Raw genomic sequence first — 23,873 nt, forward strand, 5'->3', positions numbered from 1 at the left:
CGTTTGGAGATCGCACAGGACATGCTGGAGACTGAACAGCGATCCCAACTTCTTCAACACAGTGATCACTGGCAATGAGACCACAGTGATCCGTCATTTTGTCAAAAACGGAAATCCGACGGCGCTCACTTACACTTCCTCACTCATCGGCGACCTGTCGGCGACTGATAGCTTCTGCAGGCGGGAAAATATTCACACATACGGATTAGGATCGCCTACATACGTGCACCAAACCACGCCCCCCAAGCTTCATTTGTTTACGCATGACAAATTAAGGTTGGATACTTTTTGAACACACCTCATATATATATATATATACATATATATATATATATATATATATATATATATATATATATATATATATATATATATATATATATATATATATATATATATATATACATATATATATATACACACACACACACACACACACACACACACACACACACACACACACACACACACACACACACACACACACACACACACACACACACACACACACACACACACACACACACACACACACACACACACGATAAATTGGGTTTCTGGGACGCCCATTGAAATGAATGGGGAAAAGGGAAAAAAAACTTTCTGACCCAAGCCCCAAAAGCTCAAAATAGGACTCATTTTTCTCCCCACCTATCCCCTTCCCTCCCATCCAAGCAAATGTAAAATTGCCTCATTTAATTTTCATTTAACATTCATTTCCATTGAGTATATTCACTCTATCTCTTCAAGTGCGAAAGAAAGGGAAGTTCACTATCCCTCCTTCGGTTCTGTAAAATTGGTAAGTGCCTTTAAGAGCACAATCGTGCTGTGAAAATGAGGAAGTATTCTGTGCCCATGTCTCTCATGGTTATATCTAAATCATCAGAACACGAACAGAACAAAATTTAGCTAAAAGTAAACAAAAACAACTTTTAATAAAAAGAATATATTTTAAAGTAAGTTTTAAATGAGAGAAAAGATAAAAACTCTATTTCAGCCCTCACACCTGAACCAAGCCAAAAAAATATCCCGAAGTCATTTCCTTTATGAGACACACCCGGAAAAACCCATTGTTGTGTAATCTCCCATGATGTCATCAACTCGGACTATTTATTGCCAAACGCAAACTTTGTTTTATTCAGAGAATTGAGTATTTTGAAGAGTACTCCAACCTTGCAGATCAATAGTTTCACAAGATGAGAGGTGAGATCCTTAAACAAATTCATTATTTGTTGTTTTATACAGAATTAAATCACGATACAACCAATAATTATTGTATGTTTTTTTTCGAACAGGTTGTCCCCAAGAAGAACATTGTGATAACTGATCTGGAAACTGAGGCCTTTGAATATCACGAGGAATGGCAAAAAATGAATGTCTTCCTTAAAGACATTCAATCATTCAGAAGAGAATTGAATGACATTATTGTTGTCTGGAAAGAAGTCCTCTCACGTCCTCTGACGTTGAATGAGTCGAGTCAAAGGTGAGAAATTATCCCTCTGTCTCTGTCTGTGTGTGTCTATGTGTGTGTCTGTGTGTGTCTCTGTCTTTGTCTCTCTCTGTCGCTCTCTCCCTCTGTCTCTATGTCTCTGTCTATATTTCTCTTGAGTGTTGACTCATAATTATTATTATTAATATTTATTCAGTTTAAACACCTGTCTGGATGAACCAAACACACAACTTAATCTTGTGGAGGAATCTGACACGACACTCAATCTTCTGGAGGTAAATGTTATATTTATTATTTTATTAATATCATGATATAATCATCTTTATATCCCCTAATTGGTTCTTCACTCTTTGTTTTGAACAGAATATGTTGACAGAGTTTCAAAATCACAAACCATCAGACTGCTGCTAAAAAAGATTTTGTTCAATGTTTTTACTTTTGTTTAATCATACATGCTTTCCTTGTAATTATCTGATTTTGAATTAAAAAAAAAGAATAAAGGAGATGTAAAGAGGAGGGGGAGTGGGGGGGTGGGTTGGGGGGGTAGGTGCGCTCCCCCAACGACCCACCACCCCCCTCATCCCTCTCCCCGTGTGTGTGTGGGGAAGGGTGGGGGTGGGATGAGAGGGGTGGTGGGTCAAGGGTGGGGGTGCACAGGGGGTGGGGCTTGTGTGGGTGGGTAGTGGTTGTGTGGGTGGATCTTTTGTGGGGGGGTGGGACTTGTGTGGGTGGGGCTTGTGTGGGTGGAGCTTGTGTGGGCGGGTGGGACTTGTGTGGGTGGGGCTTGTGTGTGTGGGGCTTGTGTGGGTGGAGCTTGTGTGTATGGGGTATGTGTGGATGTGGCTTGTATGGGTGGAGCATTTTTTTTAATCAAATAAACATGTTGTGTGTGAGGAACTAATAAAGTAATCACTAATTATGTGGGTATGATGGATGTGGATGTGGCTTATGTGGGTGGGGTTTGTGTGGGCGGGGTTTGTGTGAGTGGGGTTTGCATGGGTGGGGCTTGTGCAGATGTGGCTTATGTGGGGTGGAGCTTGTGCAGATGTGGCTTTTGTGGGTGGGGTTTACGTGGGTTGTGTGGGTAGAATTAAAAGGGGCGGAGTTTAAAAAAGGGTGGAGTCAAAAAATTTTTTTTTCAATTTATCTTTATCTTTTGTAATTCCTGTGAATAAAATAAACCTAAAATCTCTTCCCCCTTTAAATCACATAATTTGTAAGTTCAAGGGTTTTTTTTTCAATTTAACTTTGTCTTTTGTAATTCCTGTGCATAAAATGAACCTAAAATCTCTTCCCCCTTTAAATCACATAATTTGAAAGTCCAAGGAACTGCACCGACAACATCAACAATTTAAAAAAGTTCATTTGTCCATCGCTTGGTATAACCTTTTTCAAAACGAGATTTCCACCTCTATATTCTTACAATATCACCAACTTTGAACTTTGGCTTTCTGACATTAATCTCTTTTCATATATTAATTTTGTAAATGTATCTGATGACTTAATTTTCGTTGAGGTATGAATCGTATCATTGTACTTATCGACAATGTCCTGAATTAAAGATAACCAATGTTGAGAACCAAGTTGAGTGAATTTTTTCTATAGTCTCTCTTTTAAAGTGCGATTAAAACACTCAAGAACAACCGCTTTTCCTTCATTAAAGGTGCTGTATAATGAAATATCGTTATTTTAAAGAAAATTCATAAATGTTTTGTTATAGAACTTTGTACCCTCATCAGTCCACAATTTTTGAGGTTTTTCTCTTGCTTTTATTGAATATCTGTTGGAAAGCTAACAAAAGAGTATTACCTGTTTTGTTTTTCAAAGGAATAACCCACGCATATCTACTAAAATCAATAACGGTTAAAGCATACTCGGACCCCTCATCATTAATGAGTTCAATTAAATCAGCGGACCAGATATAATCAACTTCCTTGGAATAAACCTTCCTTCTATGAAACTTTGTGATGATTGGTTTATGTAATTCATCAGCTAATTGCTCTTCAATCTTAATGACATCATTAGAGCCGATAAGTTTTTTGATTTTCCAAGCCCAAGTTTCAATTTAGCACTGATCATCTTCTTCACGATGAACCTTTCAACTTTTTCTCTCAAGGTTGGATTTTGTATCAGAGACAAATTATACAACATTTCTCTATCGGCTTCATGTTTTTCTTCCAAAGTCGTGTTATTCCCGTAATCAATATCATGCTTCATGCACACACACACACACACACACACACACACACACACACACACACACACACACACACACACACACACACACACACACACACACACACACACCCACACACACACACACACACACACACACACACACACACACACACACACACACACACTTCATCAACCCTCTTGATAGGTTTGCTCCACGGTTTAGGAATGTCAGCCTCATCTAATCTTTTATTCAAGTTTGTTCCTGGACCACAGAAAGAGTAGCCTGGTAGATGTAATTCCCCTGGTATTCCAGTTGTTGTAAATTTACTTCCTGATAAAAACTTTTGTGTATCTCCCCCTCGTTTGTATTTGGTGATGAATTCACTATATTTTGAGCCACACACTGAACATGTACCTTTTTGTATAACCCTATTATTTTTACTTTTAACATACGAGATATTTTTACTCTCGGTTTTCTTTTTACATTTGAGAAAATAACTCATTTATTTATGTGAAAAATTCCGACAGAGTGCGAAAACCTTTTTAGTTTCCAACATGCACATTTGAATCTTAATTTTTAAAACATAAAGAATCCTTAGAAATGTCTTCACTCTCTCCTCAGTTTATTTAAGAAAAAAAAAATGGAAAACTTTAAACAAAGTCAATTACACCAACATCATCAATAATATAATATTTTCCTTCTTTCTCTTCTTTATCTCCACTTTCTCGTTTGAATCTTCTCCCTGAAATCGATGTTAATACTCTTGACGCATATATTTCTATTAGACTTGCCAATTCTTTGTTTTCCTCCTCAGTGCATTGAGATTGATTTATTTTCTGTAAGACCTTTGATCTTTTTTATAATGTCACTGGTTTCCATATTTTTATATTTATTTATTCTCTCTCTTTCCTCCCCCTTCTCCCTCTCCCCCTTCTCTCTCTCTCTCTCTCTCTCTCTCTCTCTCTCCCTCTCTCTCTCTCTCTCTCTTCTCCCTCTCCTCCTTCTCTCTCTTCTCCCTCTCCTCCTTCTCTCTCTCTTCTCCCTCTCCTCCTTCTCTCTCTCTTCTCCCTCTCCTCCTTCTCTCTCTTATCCATCTCCTCCTTCTCCCTCTTCTCCCTCTCCTCCTTCTCTCTCTTCTCCCTCTCCTCCTTCTCTCTCTTCTTCCTCTCTTGTCTCAGTTTCTTCAATTCCTTCCCCATCCCTTGCAATCCTTGAACCACTTTCACCCCAGAGAATATCATACATATATTCATCTGGATTTTGCGATACTCTTGAATCCACAATTCTTTTTCTTATAATGGGAAACCAATAAGATTTGTTGATGATTTCTGAAAGAGTTTTATATTTTATCACCTTTAGAAGTTCATTTTTATTTAATATTTTAATCAAGTCTCTATTTATAGGTTTTAAAATATCAGTATAAGGCCAGTTCTTAATTTTAAAATGCCCGTGTATCTGTTCAATTTCATAAGGAAAGTAAAATCTAACACCCTTTTCTTTAAGGTATCCTTGAATGCAAAAATTACAATTTTATTGAAGCCTTCTTGCTGTCATTTGTGTATCAGAAATATATGACAGATTAATATGATGACACATAATACCACCCCGTCTTCCTGTTGTTAAATCAGTTTGTATTCCTCGACTTTGTATAATTATCCAATTTCCTTCCTTCTTTGCCATATAAACTATTGCTTCACCATCATATAATTTCCTATTTCTAAAATCGTGTATTTGTTGTTTGCTAATTGTGCTTCCACTTATCTCCTGATTCTTACCAAGAGGAAAATATTCTTCTTTACGAGACTGATAAAAATCATGGAGGTCTTCTAGGTTTAATGAAAAAGACCAATTACATCCTAAATCACACATATTATACCTCCATTTCTCTATTCTCATATTAACTATACTTCCTTCTTTATAAAATTCAAAACAAAGCAGATAATTGAATTTAATAAATTCTACTCCTTTAACAAAACGTGCCGTTTTATTTAAGGATATGTATTGTGATAAATCACTTAACCTCACCAAGTCATTCGCGTCAATCGGGCTTGGATAATTGATTAATTTATAAACATTTTTCATATTAATATTTGTTGCTGCACTATATTTCTGTCGTTCAGCCTGTGCCTTTGTGTAATAATTTGATAAATCAATATCCAGTTCTTGGGATACACCAAAGATAGAACCATCTTTACCAACATCAGTAATTTATATTAGATTAAAAATAATGTCATAAAATTTTATTTTTGTTGAGTTGAAATAACACATATAGACATAATTGACCACAACACGTGGAATTTAATTATTGGACTTGAAATGTTTGATCAACATCATTCTGTAAGAATTTTGTAACTTCAACAGGTGGTGGAAGACCATAACTATCAAAATAATATTTGTCTTGACTATTAAAAATACAAACCCAATGAGAACCGTTCCCATTATTATCTTCGAAGTTCATAATGATATTATTTGTATGTTTTGACACGTTTGTAAATTCATCTCTCGTACAAATAACCACATTATGAAATTTTAATTTCTTACAATATTTGATAAGTTCTAAGTTTGATGTATTCTTTCCAAATTCTTTAAACCACTCATCAATGCTCATTTATTTATTAGAAAGATATAATCCATTACCTCTTTTAGTTAATTTTACACCTGCCTGTGCAATAGAAGAAAGCATATCTCCAACTAACAATCTTGCTTTATCAGGTAAACTTTCAAGTTTTTCAGCAAAATCTACAATGACACCACTTCCACTAATTTATTTCTCCAACTCTTTGTTACGTCTTTCCAACTATTTTTGAGCTCAGAGTTGAGCCTTCCTTTCGTTGGCAGTTTTCACCGCTGCTGAAATACCACCCGTCAATGCTCCAACCACACTTAAACCAGCAAATAAAGGAATTAGAAATGGGAGAAATCCTCCACTCATCTCTCTTATTGAATATTTCTTCAACATTGGTTTTGACATTTTAATTTTAAGTGAGCCAGTGTCGTTCAAGATTCTCACCTGTTCTCTTGTGAGCAAAACATCAATTCTTACTGCTCCTTTTCTCTGACTTGTATTAACATTAATCATACAAGGCTTTTGATTTTGAATACAAGATGATAGTTAATGAAGATTGATTTGATTAACATATTCCCCAGTTGGCACTTAACTACTCATTTTTTATCAAAAAAATTATGTGAGACTAATCATAACACCATTATCTGTATTAATCTTCTGTAATTCAGTTTCTTCCAAAAGCAAACAATATGTATCAACTTCTTCACTCTCTTCTCCTTCAATGTATAGGGAAGTATCCACTCGATTAGACGTTGTAGTTTCCTTTTGAGAACTCAGGTCAATCGCAGAGATTGTATGCAGACTTTTAAATGCTGTCATATCCAAAATGGGTTCTTTATTTCCATTGCTTTCACACACCTTTTGGTAAGACTTGATGGTTCAGCATAATCATTTTTTCCCCAATTAATTTCCAATCTATCTCGTGGATAAAATGTTCCATCAAGAGAAACGCGAAGTTGTTTCACCTTAGCATTATCACTCAATGCATTATTCTTATCAATAGCAGTATCACCATCTGGTTTAAAAAAAAATGAGCCACAGATATCGTTGCTTTCCTTCCAGAACACCCAAATTCCATGTGTAAGTGGTTTGGTTCAGTTTAACGGATACATGTAAGTGGATATACATAATGGATAAATGTAAGTTCAGTTTAATGTAAGTGGCTCTTATTTTACGGTTCAGATACATTGAGTGGTTTCTTTGAGTTAAGTCTTCTATTCAACATCTCTTCTGTTTTAAGATGAGGAGTATTCACTTATATACCAACTAATTTCATCAATTAGAAATTTATTCTGAGCAGCAAAAGCATGAGCCACACCAAAAAGCAATATATTTTCATTATCATTACTTTGCAGTTGAAATCTAATTTTAAGACCAGATAGGCCTTTATCATGATCACAAAATCCAAATATACCTTTAAGAGGAACTGCCACAGTCAAACTATTTCTTGCTTTTGTATCATCATTATACATTCCTTTCCTTTGACTATATCCAGGGTCAGTGTTTATTCCTGTTGCCATATCAGGAATAAATCTTTCGAAAGCTCCCTTTCCCATTCTATCACTAAATGAATATTGTGTAAATTTCATCATTTCAGATGTAGCAGAGACATAATCAACCGCTTCAACTTCTTGTGTTCCAATATACAAACAAACACTATCAAACATTTTCCAGAAGAATTCATTTACGAGTGTAGCGTTTGTGGTATTCGCAGCCTTCGTGGATGTAAATTTACACAACAAGAAACTTTTGGCTGGATTCAAATGTTTGTTGATTATTTATTTCAAAACTTTTTGTTCCATTTGTATCCCAGTCTGTTCCAGTTAAGGCATTTACCTTGAAGTAGTCTTCTTTTTTAGTGGAGTTTAAGATGACAATGGCATCATCCAAATCATAGATACTATCAATTGCTTCCATCCTTGTATTTATTTAGGAAAAAAGATGTTAAAACTTTTGAAACCCTGACCCAAGTATTTGAATTATTTTCTGTCATTCTTGGGGAGACAACCGAGTTTTGCCTTTCTTCATTTCTTTTATTGCTTGCAATTTATGAGATTCCTTTTGGGCATCTTCTATACTCTTTATAGCACCCACTACATTTCCCACAGCAGAAGCAGTTGAACCATTTAGGTTTCTATGTTTAAGAATAGATGAACCTATACCAATTCGAATATCAATTACCACATCTCATTTTTTTCTAAATTGTCTTGCACCCCTTTGTCTCTTAGGTTTATGGTATCCTCCACCAAGATACATACCTTCACCCTTGTAGTATGGGGAAAGGAAAGGAACATTTATATTTTCCCAACTCGTGTTTCCTCACAATAACCATCGTATTTATTTAATGGAAAACTTCATGTTGGTGAATTCTGATGGATATAATTTCTCCATTAAAAGAAATCATGCGATTATCTTGGTCGGTTATCCCAAAATTTACTCTGTAAAAGGTTTTTCCTGACACAGAAAGATAAACGAGATTTTTGGGATGCATTTTGAATTTATAACCAATTGGGGTTGAGTATGCACTGAATTAAAATATTGTATTTGTTCTTATTCCATCATTATAAGTGCCATCAATCAAATCACAGTGAATTAATACCGAATTTATTCCTGAGGATATTTGAATGCCATTATGACTGTAAAATGTCCCATTAGTTTCAATCTTTTTTGGGGAGAAATCTAATAACTCTCGAAATGAATTAATTATCAATTGTGAAATCAACCTTGTAGTTATTTTTAAGTTTAATCGTTGATTTTGAAGTATGTTTTTGAATATGTATAACAATCGTTTTGGTTCATCACCCTGTTCTTTCATGAGGCGAGCAATTTTGGAAGATATTTGAGAAATCTCATATGCTCCGGGTGAAACTGTTATTTTTCCTTAGACAATAAAAGTTTCCTTAGACAATAAAGACACCTCATATTCTTTTGTTGCGTCAAATTGTAGTGGGTATGGAAATGAAGATGTCTGCTCGCTTGTTGTGAAATTAAAACTAGGATTGTGCTTCTCATCATATTTAATATGGGATAAAATGTCTTTATATTGACATTTATTAATTATTTTCATGTTCATCAACTGGTCTAAAATGGCTGATGCTTCATTAAAACAATTGTTATTTCCAGCCTTCTTACTACCGAACAGCAATAACAGTCGATAAACTAATTGTGATGGGCCATTTGGAAGAAAACTAACACCTGAAGCAAGCATACTTAAAGTCTGAATAATGTGTTTCTCCTTCTCATTCTTCCTACTTTTACCAGATGGACTAACCCCATAATTAAGAGAGTCCAGCATATCAATATATACTCTATCATCCTTATTTTTCATATCCAATGGTTTATCAAAATACTGTGATTCATCCCTCACAGTTGAACCTTGTTTTCCATACTTTGTAAGAAGAAACGTTAACCTCAGAGTTGGTTTAGCAGGGGGTTGAGCAGAACTCAAGAACCTAAATTCATCATTAAATATCAATCCCTTTTCTTGAACAAGATGAAATATTGCTGGTTGTTCTGTTGGAATGAGTCCTGCTTTGTTTATTGAATCAACTGAATATTCATTGTTTTGAAGAGCCTTCACAATATAATCAGGGGGTTGATTAATCTCTTCCAGTTGTTGAAATAATCCTTCATCATCATATTCTAATTCTCCTATATGCTCTAATTCTTCCTCCGCCATTTGACTGAAAGCTTTTAACATTTGAAGTTTTTTAGGAGGATATTCTATTGTGGGAACTGTGGAAGCATCTACAATTTTTTTTTTCAGCAGTTTTTAAAAGTGGTTAAAAAAATTTATCTTGTTTTCTTTCAAATGCTTCTTCACCCGTTAGTTTCTGTCTGCATTTCGTCTTTATGTCTTCCTGTTGTTTTACAACTTTTGAAACCAACTCTTGATGTTTCTTAAATCTTCTTGCTCTTTCTTTCGCATCCATTTATTTATTGGAAAATATAATTCACTGAATTATAAAGGCCAACAGGGAAATTTTCCTTTTCTTCATCATTAAAGTAGATGTGTTCAGATAAATCCTTTTCTTTAAATATTTCATCAAATTCTTTATTAACATTGATACGAGTTGTAATTTCTTCTTGACTTATACTTGTATCTCTGCTTTTCATACGTTTGCGTTCAGTTTCATCAACATCAAAACCGAATGATAAAATCTTAACTCCATTACCACTCAGATGTTTAATAATTTGTCTCATTCCTTCTGGATTAGTTTCTAATATCCCAAGACCACCAGATTTTAGATTCCTTAACTCACTCTTGCAATGTGAATATTTTGTTGTTCCAAGAGAAACCTCCTCAAATATTTGACCTTCATTCTTCAATCGCATATGTTCCTCCACTGAATATAGTAATAATCTTCACCTTCTACTTGTCCTGGTCACATTGCTCTGGTTGTTGTAGATACAATACAAATCACATGGTGGTTTTTAAGAAAATTTCCAATATTTTCATTTGTACCATTCAAGAACCTTGATTTATGAAAGTTTTTTCCAGAAGCAGATTTGCCCACAAGATTTATAATAATAGTTGTCATTTATATATATATATATATAATTGTTAATAAAATAAAAAAAATATATCTTTTAATACCTCATCTTGTTTCACAACAATATTTTTATATTTTTCAGTCGTGTGCTTCATGTAATCCCCAAATTCATTTTTACTACATAATGTAGAACAATTGTCTCTCCAAAAATAGTTTATTTCTCTTGAATTTAACTTGAATAAAATAAAAGTATTAGCATTGTTTCTTATTGAGCGACGAGGGAGTTGAAAGTATGATTGACTAAGATAAATACAATTACAAGAAGAATGTCTCCCTCTTGTGTCGTAGCTAATCATCCATTACCATTTGGTTTCTCTCATTAACCCAATCATCAAAGAGAACGAGGTTCTTTTTTGATTTTTCCAAATCTTGGGGAGAAGGTATATCATCCATATTATCACGAAGAATACAAGTTAACGGCTTTGCTTTCTTTTAAATCTCTGTGCATCACAAAGTAGTTGTATTATATCTTCAATGTTGTAATCATTTAGTTTGTTTTGAAGTATAAATAAACCGATTATGTCTTCTTTTTGAAGACCAGTATTAAAACCTTGTGAGAGTAGTTGATACTCAGGTTGAAAACTTGACTTTGTGAAAATTATTAAATTATCATAATCTAAAAAGTTGGGAGTAAGGAGCATCTTTAAAAGTAAGCAGGTTTTTCCACACCTGCTTGAACCAACTATGAGACATTTGGAAGATTTTTATGGTTGTTAAATTTTATCTTATTTTCCCAAATGGGTAAAAAATCATTCATTTATATATTTGGAAAACAGGTTATTAAATTTTTTATTGGCTTTTTTCAAAACTCTATGTTTTATCCTAAATTCAGGTTTAATTTCAAGATAATCCAATTTATACAATATCTTGTGCTGATATTTCCCTGAAAATGACAATCGTTAATAATATAAATCATTAATCCACGAAACATGGTCGTCATTTGTTCAGTCTCCTCTTGTAAGAAAAGGAGTATTATCACCCTCATACTTTACATTCATTTCTCGAATCAATATTGTAAAGTAATTCATTTTTGGTGTAAATCTCAAAGAATTATATTCCTTTTTATGTTATTTATTGTCATTAATTAGAAGATAATCAGAGAATATACATTGCTTATAGGCTTTTGACTCTGTTTCATCCCCGTCTTTCATACACAGGACAATTCTCAAATTTGTCATGTGGAGAATAAGGAAATTCAAGAGGCTCAAAATCTGGTAAACAATTCATATTTATAAAGCAAAACTTTACTTCAAATAAAATTCATCTTTGGTATCATCTTCAGTACTTTCATTGGAGCTTTCACAATCATCTGTAAAACTACTGTCATAACTATCGTTTGAACACAAACTCTCAGTATCATAACTGTCTTCTGTTCCAACAGAGATACTATTATCACTCTCATAATCTTCACTTGAATAATGACTCATATTAAATTAGTCGAAAAAAAACATTACCATCTATATCTATGTACTTTTTTTCATTAACAGATTCAACTACGACATTTTTTATATTAAGGGTAATTTTAAAATGGTCCTAAACTACTTTTGAACGAAATGTCATTTCACCTGATATATTAACATCCTTTATTTCATCAAGATTTACATCTTTTGGGTTGTTGAAAAAAATACAAATTTCTCCTTGCATATTTCAGATGGTCTTATCTTTTCTTTCTAAAGCTTCATCCATGAGGTTTTTCTTTTTTGACACTTTTTCTTGTTTCATTGCTTTTTCTAGTTTTGAATATGTTGCCAGAAGGAGAGGAGAAACTTTTGTTGGAGCTACTTCAATTGATGTTCTTCCAAATATATTAAAAGCCCTTCCACTGAAGGAAATTGAAGCACTCATATTATTCACCATAATTGTTTTTATCCATAGTTGTTTTATTTATCTTTATTCAATTTTACATCCTCAACATATTTCTCAGTATCTTTTATAAATGAAGAGATTGATTGAAACTTGTCTTTTGTGTCTTGATACATTGTATTTATAAAGTGAAAAAAGTTGGAGGATAAAATGGTTTTAAGCACAGATTCACCTATAAATTAAACTGAATTTTCATCAAAAATTTTTTTATTTTAAGCAAAATTTTGTTATATAAATATGGTGAATACAACATACTGAGACGTTTGTAATCATGAATATCTTCTTCTTCTTTCGGCTGCTCCTGTTAGGGGTCACCACAGTGGATCATCCTTTATGATCCACATACTGATTTGGCACAGGTTTTACGCTGGATGCCCTTCCTGACGCAACCCTGGTCGCCTCTTATGACACAGGGATAAGGATTGGGTTTCGCTATGATTCCGGGCTGCCCTACACCCCCTCATAGCACGGCCCAGCGCAGAGCTCCTGTCCTCAAGCGCTCCTCCAACCCAAGCCTCCGAGTAGCCGGATTACAGGCGCATGCCACTACGCCCGGTGTTTCTAATCATGAATATATGTTATAAAAAACACCTTCAAACCAACAAACATACATTCAATCTTTTCAGACAAATATCTCCACTTGACCAAGAAACAAAACATTGTGATAGATGTGATAATGATATTCTTACAAAAAATTATAATAAACACCTTCAATCATGCAAGCACAAGAACAATTATGAAAGGGAAGGTGCCACTAAATTCTCCATTGAAAACACTGATGGGGCATTTTAAGGACATATAAAAATAAGATTGTTTCACTTTCAAGACCCTGGACCATCTTCAATCATTGAAGCTGTTGATATGGTTAAACAAAGTGTTGAAACTATAATTAAAAAAATATGAAGTGAAAGGAAAACTTTTAAGTTATATCTGGGAGTAAAATTGAACATGGTAAGAGAAGGTGATGAAACTACTCCCTGTATGAGGACAAACCCTCACTTTATCTCATCATTTCAAGATTTTGTAAGAGGTGATGTTTACGATGAACTCCAGAGATAAGAACAAGATGTTGATAACACTGCAGTAGGTCGTGGATTTGCGATTACAAAATAATCTTTTTAGATATACACATCTTAAAATCAGATCCTCTTTAAGCCTCTTCTTATATTGATTTACCAAAAGAGATAAAACTTAAGAAAGCAGTTGTAAATATTCAAAACAAAGATAATAAATGTTTTCTATGGTCTGTTCTTGCTCACTTACATCCTCAACAATGGAAACCTGAAAGGGTTCAACATTATAAGAAATACGAGAATACATTAAATGTTAAAGATTTAAAGTTTCCAATGTCATTGAGAGATATTCTTAAATTTGAGAAAATGAATAATCTATCTGTTAATGTATATGGATTAACGGATACAAACAAAGTTCAGAGATTAAAAATTTCAAACAACTATAAAAATGATGAAACACACATTGACCTTCTCTTTACTTTACTTCAAAGGAAAAATCACATTATGCTTTCATCAAAAAATTATCAAGATTAACTAAATCACAACTATACAAGAGAAAATGTAAAACGTATCCTTGTAAGCGATGTCTCAACTTCTTTCATACAAAAGAATGATTAAAACAACATTCAAAATATCGTGGCAATCATAAATCAACCCTAATCAGTTTCACAAAAGCAGGTTCAAAAGCATATCATTCAAAGATTTTAACAAATCTATAAAACATCCGTTTGTGATATATGCTGATTTTGAAAGTAACCTTGAAAAGATAGATACTGTTTGTCCAAATCCAAATAAATCATACACAAATAAATATCAAAAACATAATCTGTAATATCATATTTCAAATCATCTGTTATATCAAATCATCTGTTGATGATGAACACAAGTTAGACCTTTGTAGAGGAGAAGATGCCTCAGAGGAGTTTGAAAGATGATTGGAAAAAGACTGTATAAGACGAACAGAAATAATGGTTAAAACCTATAAACCAATGTCATTAACAAATGGAGAGAAAAAGGAATTTAGAAAGAACAGTATCTGTCATATTTGAGAGGAGAAAATTGAGGGAGAGGTCAAAGTTAGGGATCATTGTTATCTTACTGGAAAATATAGAGGTCCAGCTCATTCCCATTGTAATCTTAATTGCAAGCCCCCAAACTTTATTCCTGTCTTTCTTCACATCAATGCTCACTATGATACACATCTATTTATACACGAACTTTCAAAGACATCTGGAGATATTTCTGCCATTCCGAACACAGATCAAATACATCTCATTCACAAAAACAATTCATACATCCCCCATAACACATATCAGATTTCTTGACACATACAAGTTTATGACAAGTATATTATCTAACTTAACATCAAATATTAAAAACTTACCGAATGTTAAATCACATTTCTCAAATCAAGAAGAGATTGATCTCTTATCACAAAAGGGAATATGGAATTTATCCGTATGACTGCATGGATTCATTTGAAAAGTTTAGAGAAACACAACTTCCTTCAAGGGAAAGTTTCTAAAGCAAGTTGAAAAAACTCATATTTCTGATAGAGATTATACACAAGCTTAAAAGGTTTGGGAGAAGTTTAATATCAAGAATCTTGGAGAATATCATGATTTGCATCTTAAAACTGATGTATTGTTATTGACTGATGTGTTTGAAACTTTTAGAACAGTCTGTCAGAATAAAAATTGTGATGGATTCGACCCCACTCACTATTACACAGCCCTGGGTTTGGCTTGGAGTGCTGTGTTAAAAGTGACAAAACAGAATTTGGAATTAATCAGTGATATAGATATGCTTTTCATGACAGAGAAGGCTAAAAGAGGAGGAATATCTCAAGTATGTTCCAAGAGATATGCTGAAGCAAATAACAAATATCTTCCTGATTACCTTTCCATAATTCCAGCAATCTGTGTGTGTGTGTGTGTGTGTGTGTGTGTGTGTGTGTGTGTGTGTGTCTGTGACCAATGTTTCTCGACAACCACTGGTCCGATCTAATTGAAACTTGCCAGGTATATTGCTGGGGACCTGAGTATGTGCCTTTTCAAGGTTTGATATTAATCGGACAAGTGCTTCCCAAGTTATGGCCATTTATTTACCAACCAATGACAGGACACAATGCTGCGTAGGCGTGGCTGATGCGCCATTTAGTTACCAATTACAGGACATGTTGCTGCATAGGCGTGGCCGTTGGGGAAGAGATCCTCAGCCCCGTTCCCCATTACGGGTTACAACGTACGGACTTCCGGATAGTGATGACACTGTATTCTAATAATTTCTCGATGTTTTATGCGCATTTATAGATAAACACAATGCCCAAATCCAGTCATCGTTTAAGAGAGTGAAGGAACGACCTGTGTGGTTGTTTTAAAGTTTTTTGTGTTTTTTTTTTGGGGGGGGGGGAGGTTGCACGTACGGCCATGCACGTATGGCCACGTGAGAGCGAAGGAATGGCCTGTGTGGTTGTTGTTTCTGGCACGCGGTTTGAAAGTTTTTTTTTCCACGTAAGGCCATGCACGTACGGCCACGTACGTACGGGCATGTCCTAGTAATAAGATTGAGGACAACTCTTACTTGATGTATTATGATGCTAACAATTTGTATGGGTGGGCTATGTCTCAATCTTTACCTGATGGAAAATTTAAATTGGTTGAAGAAAAACATTATGAAAAAAGTTTTACAAGACAATGTTGTGTCCTCTCAAAAAGAATTGGATGAAGCTGATGTTGGATATTATTTTGAGGTTGATTTGAAATATCCAGAAGAACTTCATAAGAAACATAAAGACCGACCTTATGCCTCTGATAAAGAAAGTCCAAGAAAAGAATGGTTAAGTGATTACCAAGTCATTTCATATAAAAGGTAAATCGATAGAAAAACTACTTACTGCATGAAATGATAAAGAAAGTTATGTTTTGCATCAAAGGAACTTGAGACAATATTTATCTGCTGGGTTGAGAGTGAGGAAAATTCATCGGATTTTAAATTTAAACAGTCATTGGTTAAAGAAGAATATTGATTTTCATACAAAAAGGAGAACGGAAGGAAAAACAGATTTTGAGAAGGACTTTTATAAATTAATGCCGTATTTGGAAAGATTATGGAAAATGTTAGGAATAGACAAAACATAAGACTTGCTGCATCTTGGAAACAGGCTTCAAAGTTAATTAATAGACCAAGTTTTGAGCGAGCGGAGGTGTTTTCAGAGAACTTTTGTGCTATTCATTTGAAAAAAAGAGAGTATTGAAATGGATAAACCTATTTATATAGGAACATCAATCCTTGACTTGTCAAAGTCGTTAATGTATGACTTTTACTATAATAATTTAAAATCAAAGTATAAGGATAATGTGTCATTGTTATATATGGATACAGATAGTTTTATTTTAGAAATAAAGACAAGTGATGTATTTGAGGATATGATTGATAATATATATATATATATATATATATATATATATATATATATATATATATATATGTATATGTTGAGATCCAGGTGAGGTCCACAGCGATTAAGGTCAAGCTTTGTTCATCACCGATCTTGGGAGAGAAGGTTTTATTTCACATCAGACATATGCATATGGAGACAACAGGCTTTGAACACAATAGTCCACCCAGCCTAATCCTCTGGTGAGCGGTCTTTCGGTACTGCCTTATATTCAATTTACTGCGACCTTTGAATGACTGCGTGTCAAAGAGGATTTATTACCATTCATTAATCTATTGCATTCTTCTGTCAGTACTGCTGATAAGAGAGCGCAGAGAGTGCAGAAACAACACCCTTGATTCCTTAAGGAATTTTTAAAAGGTAGCCTCCTACATGTTTTTAGGCCTTAACAGTTCTGGGCAGTAGTCCAACAGATTCCAGGTAGCTCAGCTGCCTGATTAGCAAGGTCATTCGAACGGTCGACAAGGCCAGCTGTGTTGTAACAATGTCAAAACAAGTTTCTTGACAGTGCACAGATAAACTAATGGGAAGATTTATCCTTTCCCTCTTTCCAATTGAAACTAAAGAGTTTTAACCAAACACTAGTAGACATGTTTGGTTGCTGTTAGAGTACATACAATCCCCGACATATATATATATATATATATATATATATATATATATATGTATATGTATATGTATATATATATATATGTATATGTATATATGTATATATATATATATATATATATATATGTATATGTATATGTATATATATATATATGTATATGTATATATATATATATATATATATATATATATATATATATATATATATATATATATATATGCATGTATTGTTACGAATTCTGGCCCGCCTGGCGTACGAGCGATTGCGTAACTCCAATCGCAACCGCATCGCCCACCGGACGGACAATTCAGTCGTGACCCTCCTGGAACAACTGCCAGGAGCCAGTCACGGGTGGGGGTTTAACCTCACCATGATCGTGCCAATTGCCCACCCGCGCAAGATAGGGTTGCTCGCCAAATTCGACCGACCTAAGTACCTGCGCGAGTAGTCGACCGGGCGATCATACCTCGCCGCAGGTCGGCCAAGGACATGAACCGCTAAAGCGGTCCGTTCCATGCTACAGTGATAACCGAGCAGTGTTATCGCCGACCTCGATGGATCAGATTCTCTTCTTTACCCAGGTGTTCAAAACCCACTACTAATTTATTCCGCGATTCAAGATGGCACTTTGAAAAGGGAAAAAGACGACGAATGGGATACATTTCACACAAGCACATTTTTTTAACACACACATATTCAGCAGCAAGGCAGTCATGCAATGTACAAGAAACAAATAGAAAGCGTTACCACCGAATACAAGCAATGTACAGTCACTTCCACAGGTCTACTGATAGGGACACGGCGCCACAGCAGTCATTCAAAAGCAAATAAAAACCCTACCCATTGACATGGAGGTAGACAGGGTTCATAATCCTTTATAGCACGGGACCTAGAGGACCGAACGGGTCCCGTGAGACCGAAGGGTCTTACCTGCGCCCTCGTGGCGTGACGGTGGGCAGGTCGCGACGTCGACTCCCCACGGCCTTGCGTAGCCGCGCCTGGCCTCGGGCCCCTGGCCTGGTCAGCGAGCTCTCTCCGGCATTGCTGCTGGTGCTTTCACAACCCACGACCGAGCAAGAAAGGACTGAAGGGCAGAAGGGGCTTCAGGACCAGAGAGAGTGATGTCGACGACCCAGAGAGAGAGAGAGAGAGAGAGAGAGAGAGAGAGAGAGAGAGAGAGAGAGAGAGAGAGAGAGAGAGAGAGAGAGAGAGAGAGAGAGAGAGAGAGAGAGAGCGAGCTCGACCCTGGCCACCAAGAGAGAGAGAGAGAAAGAGAAAGAGAAAGAGAAAGAGAAAGAGAAAGAGAAAGAGAAAGAGAAAGAGAAAGAGAAAGAGAAAGAGAAAGAGAAAGAGAAAGAGAAAGAGAAAGAGAAAGAGAAAGAGAAAGAGAAAGAGAAAGAGAAAGAGAAAGAGAAAGAGAAAGAGAAAGAGAAAGAGAGAGAGAGAGAGAGAGAGAGAGAGAGAGAGAGAGAGAGAGAGAGAGAGAGAGAGAGAGAGAGAGAGAGAGAGAGAGAGAGAGAGAGAGAGAGCTCGACCCTGCCCGACCCTGCCCACCAAGAGAGAGGAGCACTCGACACCGACAGAGAGAGTGAGCCCCGCGCGCGGTCCGCCTTATACAGCGGGGTTCCGCCCTTCGCTCCTCCCCGTTTTGGGCTCCACCTCCCTTCGAGAAGGTTCCCGAAAAGGGGCGTTCCCTCACCCCGACCGCCTCACGCTGTTCATCCAACAATCGGTGGCGAGCTGCCCTCCCCCTTTCCTTCACACCAAGCGTGGGGAAAAATAGGCGTGAAAAATCCGCACGCCCATTGGAACTCTTTTGGTTCCCTTTTTTGTTCGTCGGTTCTCAATGCAGCTTGTTCCTTGCGTGGAGGTTTGTTCAAAATAACAATAGAAAAAGAAAAACGGCTATCTCAAAGAGTCGCAGCCCGATGAATCACACGAATTCCCTTAAAACAACGGTGGGGAACTATCTGCAAATAAACTTCGTGTCATAACTGATCGAAGGACCCTTTATGGTGCATTGCGAATTTCCACAACCGTAACAATATATATATATATATATATATATATATATATATATATATATATATATATATATATATATATATATATATATATATATATATATATATATATATAGCATCCTTCTCCCGATATACTCCGCTTCCCTCCTGTGCACATGTCCAAACCATCTCAATCTCGCCTCTCTCACTTTGTCTCCAAACCATCCTACCTGCGCTGTCCCTCTAATATACTAATTTCTTATCCTATCCATCCTCGTCACTCCCAACGAGAATCGCATCATCTTTAACTCTGCCACCTCCAGCTCCGCTTCCTGTCTTTTTGTTAGTGCCACCACTTCCAAACCATACGACATAGCTGGTCTCACTGCCGTCTTATATACTTTCCCCTTCACTCTTGCAGCTACCCGTCTGTCACAAATCACTCCTGCAACTCTTCTCCACCCACTCCATCCTGCCTGCACTCTCTTTTTCACTTCTCTCCCACACTCTCCGTTACTTTGGACAGTTGATCCCAAGTATTTAAACCAATCCACCTTCCCCACCTCAACTCCTTGCAACCGCACCATACCACCACCCTCCCTCTCATTTACGCACATGTACTCCGTCTTACTCCGACTGACTATCATTCCCCTTCTCTCCAGTGCGTACCTCCACCGCTCGAGGCTCGCCTCAGCCTGCTCCCTACTCTCCCTACAGATCATGATGTCATCCGCGAACATCATAGTCCATGGGGACTCCAGTCTGATCTCGTCCGTCAACCTGTCCATCACCATTGCAAACAGGAAAGGGCTAAGAGTCGATCCTTGGTGCAATCCCACTTTTACCTTAAACCGGTCCGTCATTCCTACCGCACACCTCACCGCTGTCACACTGTCCTCATACATATCCTGCACGATCCTCACATACTTCTCCACCACTCCCGACTTCCTCATACAATGCCACAACTCGTCTCTTGGCACCCTATCATAAGCTTTCTCTAAATCCACAAACACACAATGTAACTCCTTCTGGCCTTCCCTATACTTCTCCATCAACATTCTCAAAGCAAACATCGCATCAGTGGTGCTCTTTCCTGGCATAAACCCATATTGCTGCTCACAGATCGTCACCTCTCCTCTCAACCGAGCTTCCACTTCTCTTTCCCACAACTTCATGGTGTGGCTTAACAACTTTATCCCTCTATAATTTCCACAGCTCTGCACATCACCCTTATTCTTGAAAATCGGAACCAGTACACTTAATCTCCACTCTTCCGGCATCCTCTCACTTTCCAAGACTTTATTAAACAATCTGGTTAACAACCCCACTGCCATCTCTCCTAAGCACTTCCATGTCTCCACTGGTATACCATCTGGGCCAACCGCCTTTCCACTTTTCATCTTCTTCATAGCAGTCCTCACTTCATCCTTACTGATCCACCCCACTTCCAGATTCACTATCTCCACCTCTTCCAACCTTCTCTCTCTCTCATTTTCTTCATTCATCAGCTCCTCAAAGTACTCCATCCACCTTCTCAACACACTCTCCTCGCTCGTCAGCACATTCCCATTTGCGTCCTTTATCACCCTTATCTGCAGCACATCCTTCCCAGCTCGGTCCCTCTGTCTTGCCAATCGGTATAAATCCTTTTCCCCTTCTTTTGTATCCAACTTCTCATACAGCTCGTCATATGCCTTTTCCTTTGCCTTTGCCACCTCTCTCTTTGCCTTTCGCCGCCACTTCTTGTACTCCTGCCTACTTTCTTCATCTCTCTGACTATCCCACTTCTTTTTCGCCAACCCCTTCTTCCTTATACTTTTCTGTACTTCCTCGTTCCACCACCAAGTCTGCTTATCTTCCTTCCTCTGTCCAGATGTCACACCAAGTACCTTCCTAGCTATCTCCCCCACCACTTCTGCTGTAGTTGCCCAATCATCCCACCCATCTTTAGCACCATCCAACACCTGTCTCACCTCCTCCCTAAATTTCACGCAACAGTCTTCCTCCTTCAGCTTCCACCATCTGGTCCTTGGTTCAGCCCTCACTCTCTTCCTCAAACTCACCTCTAAAGTCATCCTACAGACCACCAATTGATGCTGTCAAGCTACACTCTCCCCTGCCACCACCTTACAGTCACTCATCTCTTTCAGGTTACATCTCCTGCTTAAGATGTGATCCACCTGTGTGCACTTTCCTCCACTCTTGTATGTCACCCTGTGTTCCTCCTTCTTCTTGAAATACGTACTTACCACTGCCATTTCCATTCTTTTTGCAAACTCTACCACCATTTGCCCTTCCACATTTCTCTTGTTAAGACCGTACCTACCCATCACCTCCTCATCCTCTTTATTCCCTTCCCCAACATGCGCATTGAAATCTGCTCCAATCACCACTCTTTCATCCTTGGATACACTCTCCACCACTTCATCTAACTCACTCCAGAAATCTTCTTTATACTCCATCTCACACCCCATATGTGGGGCATATGCACTGATGACATTCATCATCACCCCTTCAATTTCCAACTTCACACTCATCACTCGGTCAGACACTCTCCTCACCTCCAATACCCTCTTGACATAATCTTCCTTCAGGATTACCCCGACACCATTTCTCCTCCCATCCACACCATGGTAGAACAGTTTGAAACCACCTCCAATGCTCCTAGCCTTACTCCCCATCCACTTGGTCTCTTGTACACACAGTATGTCCACCTTTCTCTGTCCATCATATCAGCCAACTCTCGCCCTTTGCCAGTCATCGTCCCAACATTCAGAGTTCCAACTCTCACCTCCACACTTCTACCCTTCCCCCTCTCCCACTGCCTCCGGACTCGCCTTCCCCGTCTCCTCCTCCTTCGCCCAGCAGTAGCACAATTTCCACTGGTACCCTGCGGACCACCGGTACCGGTGGCGGTCGTTGGTAACCCGGGCCTCGACCGATCCGGTATGGAAATTCGCTTTGTTGTCCGCATAATGATTTGGCATAGGTTTTTATGCCGGATGCCCTTCCTGACGCAACCCTGGTCACCTCTTACGACACACAGGGATATGGTACACCTATTCTAACCGGGGAATACACCGGGCCCAGTACAACTGGTACTCATTTCGCCGACCTCGGAAGGATGGCAGGCTGAGTCAACCCCCTGGTGTTTTCGACTTGGTATATATATATATATATATATATATATATATATATATATATATATATATACATATATATATATATATATATATATATATATATATATATATATATATATATATATATATATATATATATATATATATATATATATATATATATATATATATATACATATACATACATACATACATATATACATATATTAATTCAGTGTCCCAACGGGGCTTGAACTCAGGACCTTTTGGGTCCCAAGCCACTGCCCAACACCCAAGCCACATATATATATATATATATATATATATATATATATATATATATATATATATATATATATATATATATATATATATATATATGTATAATTATAAGTCAGGTGATGTGTTGTTTTCATCAAAGAATAAAAAAAGGTTATTGGTAAGTTTAAAGATGAATAAGGTGGGAAGGTCATGAGTGAATTTATAGGATTGAGATCAAAGTCTTATGCTTTCACGTATATTGATAATAATAACATTGAAAGGTGTGATAAGAAACTAAAGGGGATAAAGAAAAATATAATCAAGGAAACAATAAACTTTATACATTATTACAACTGTTTAACCTTAAAGAAGGAAGAGTGCAGAAAAATGAATACAATAAGAAGTTATAAACATCAATTATATACAGAAGAGATAAATACGAAAGCATTAGGAGCTTTTGATCATAAAATATATATTTTTGAGAATGGAATCAATAGTCTCCCTTATGGTTATAAGTATAAGTGTTAAGATATTGGGTTGGAAATTTTAACAGGCTACTGCTGTCTTTTTACTGATTTATAAATGATAGAACCAAGCAATAACCAAACCACAGAATGGAGATGTAACCAGCTTTGGTATTTAAATGGAAAAAATAAAGAATGTGAGAAATATCAAATAAGTGTTGTTGAAGAAATAACCGGGGTAAAAGTAGATAAAACAAATAAGCGGATAAATTTAATTACAAATAAGTTGGAGGATGTAAAAAAAAAATCCTTGAATGGATTTAAAACTT

At 36.6% G+C, this 23,873-nt stretch overlaps 1 long non-coding RNA gene and 1 pseudogene across 1 annotated transcript in view; both read right to left on the reverse strand.

Annotated features, from left to right (window-relative positions):
- LOC147027677 (uncharacterized) overlaps nucleotides 1-23,873 on the reverse strand; it is a 55,074-nt gene that overhangs the window by 18,804 nt on the left and 12,397 nt on the right. The window lies entirely within an intron of this gene.
- On the reverse strand, nucleotides 1,893-5,360 carry LOC147027678 (uncharacterized; annotated as a pseudogene).

This window comes from Eptatretus burgeri, chromosome 4 (assembly GCF_056783735.1).
Source record: "Eptatretus burgeri isolate ZD-2024b chromosome 4, Ebu_testis_v1, whole genome shotgun sequence".
NCBI lineage: Eukaryota > Metazoa > Chordata > Myxini > Myxiniformes > Myxinidae > Eptatretus > Eptatretus burgeri.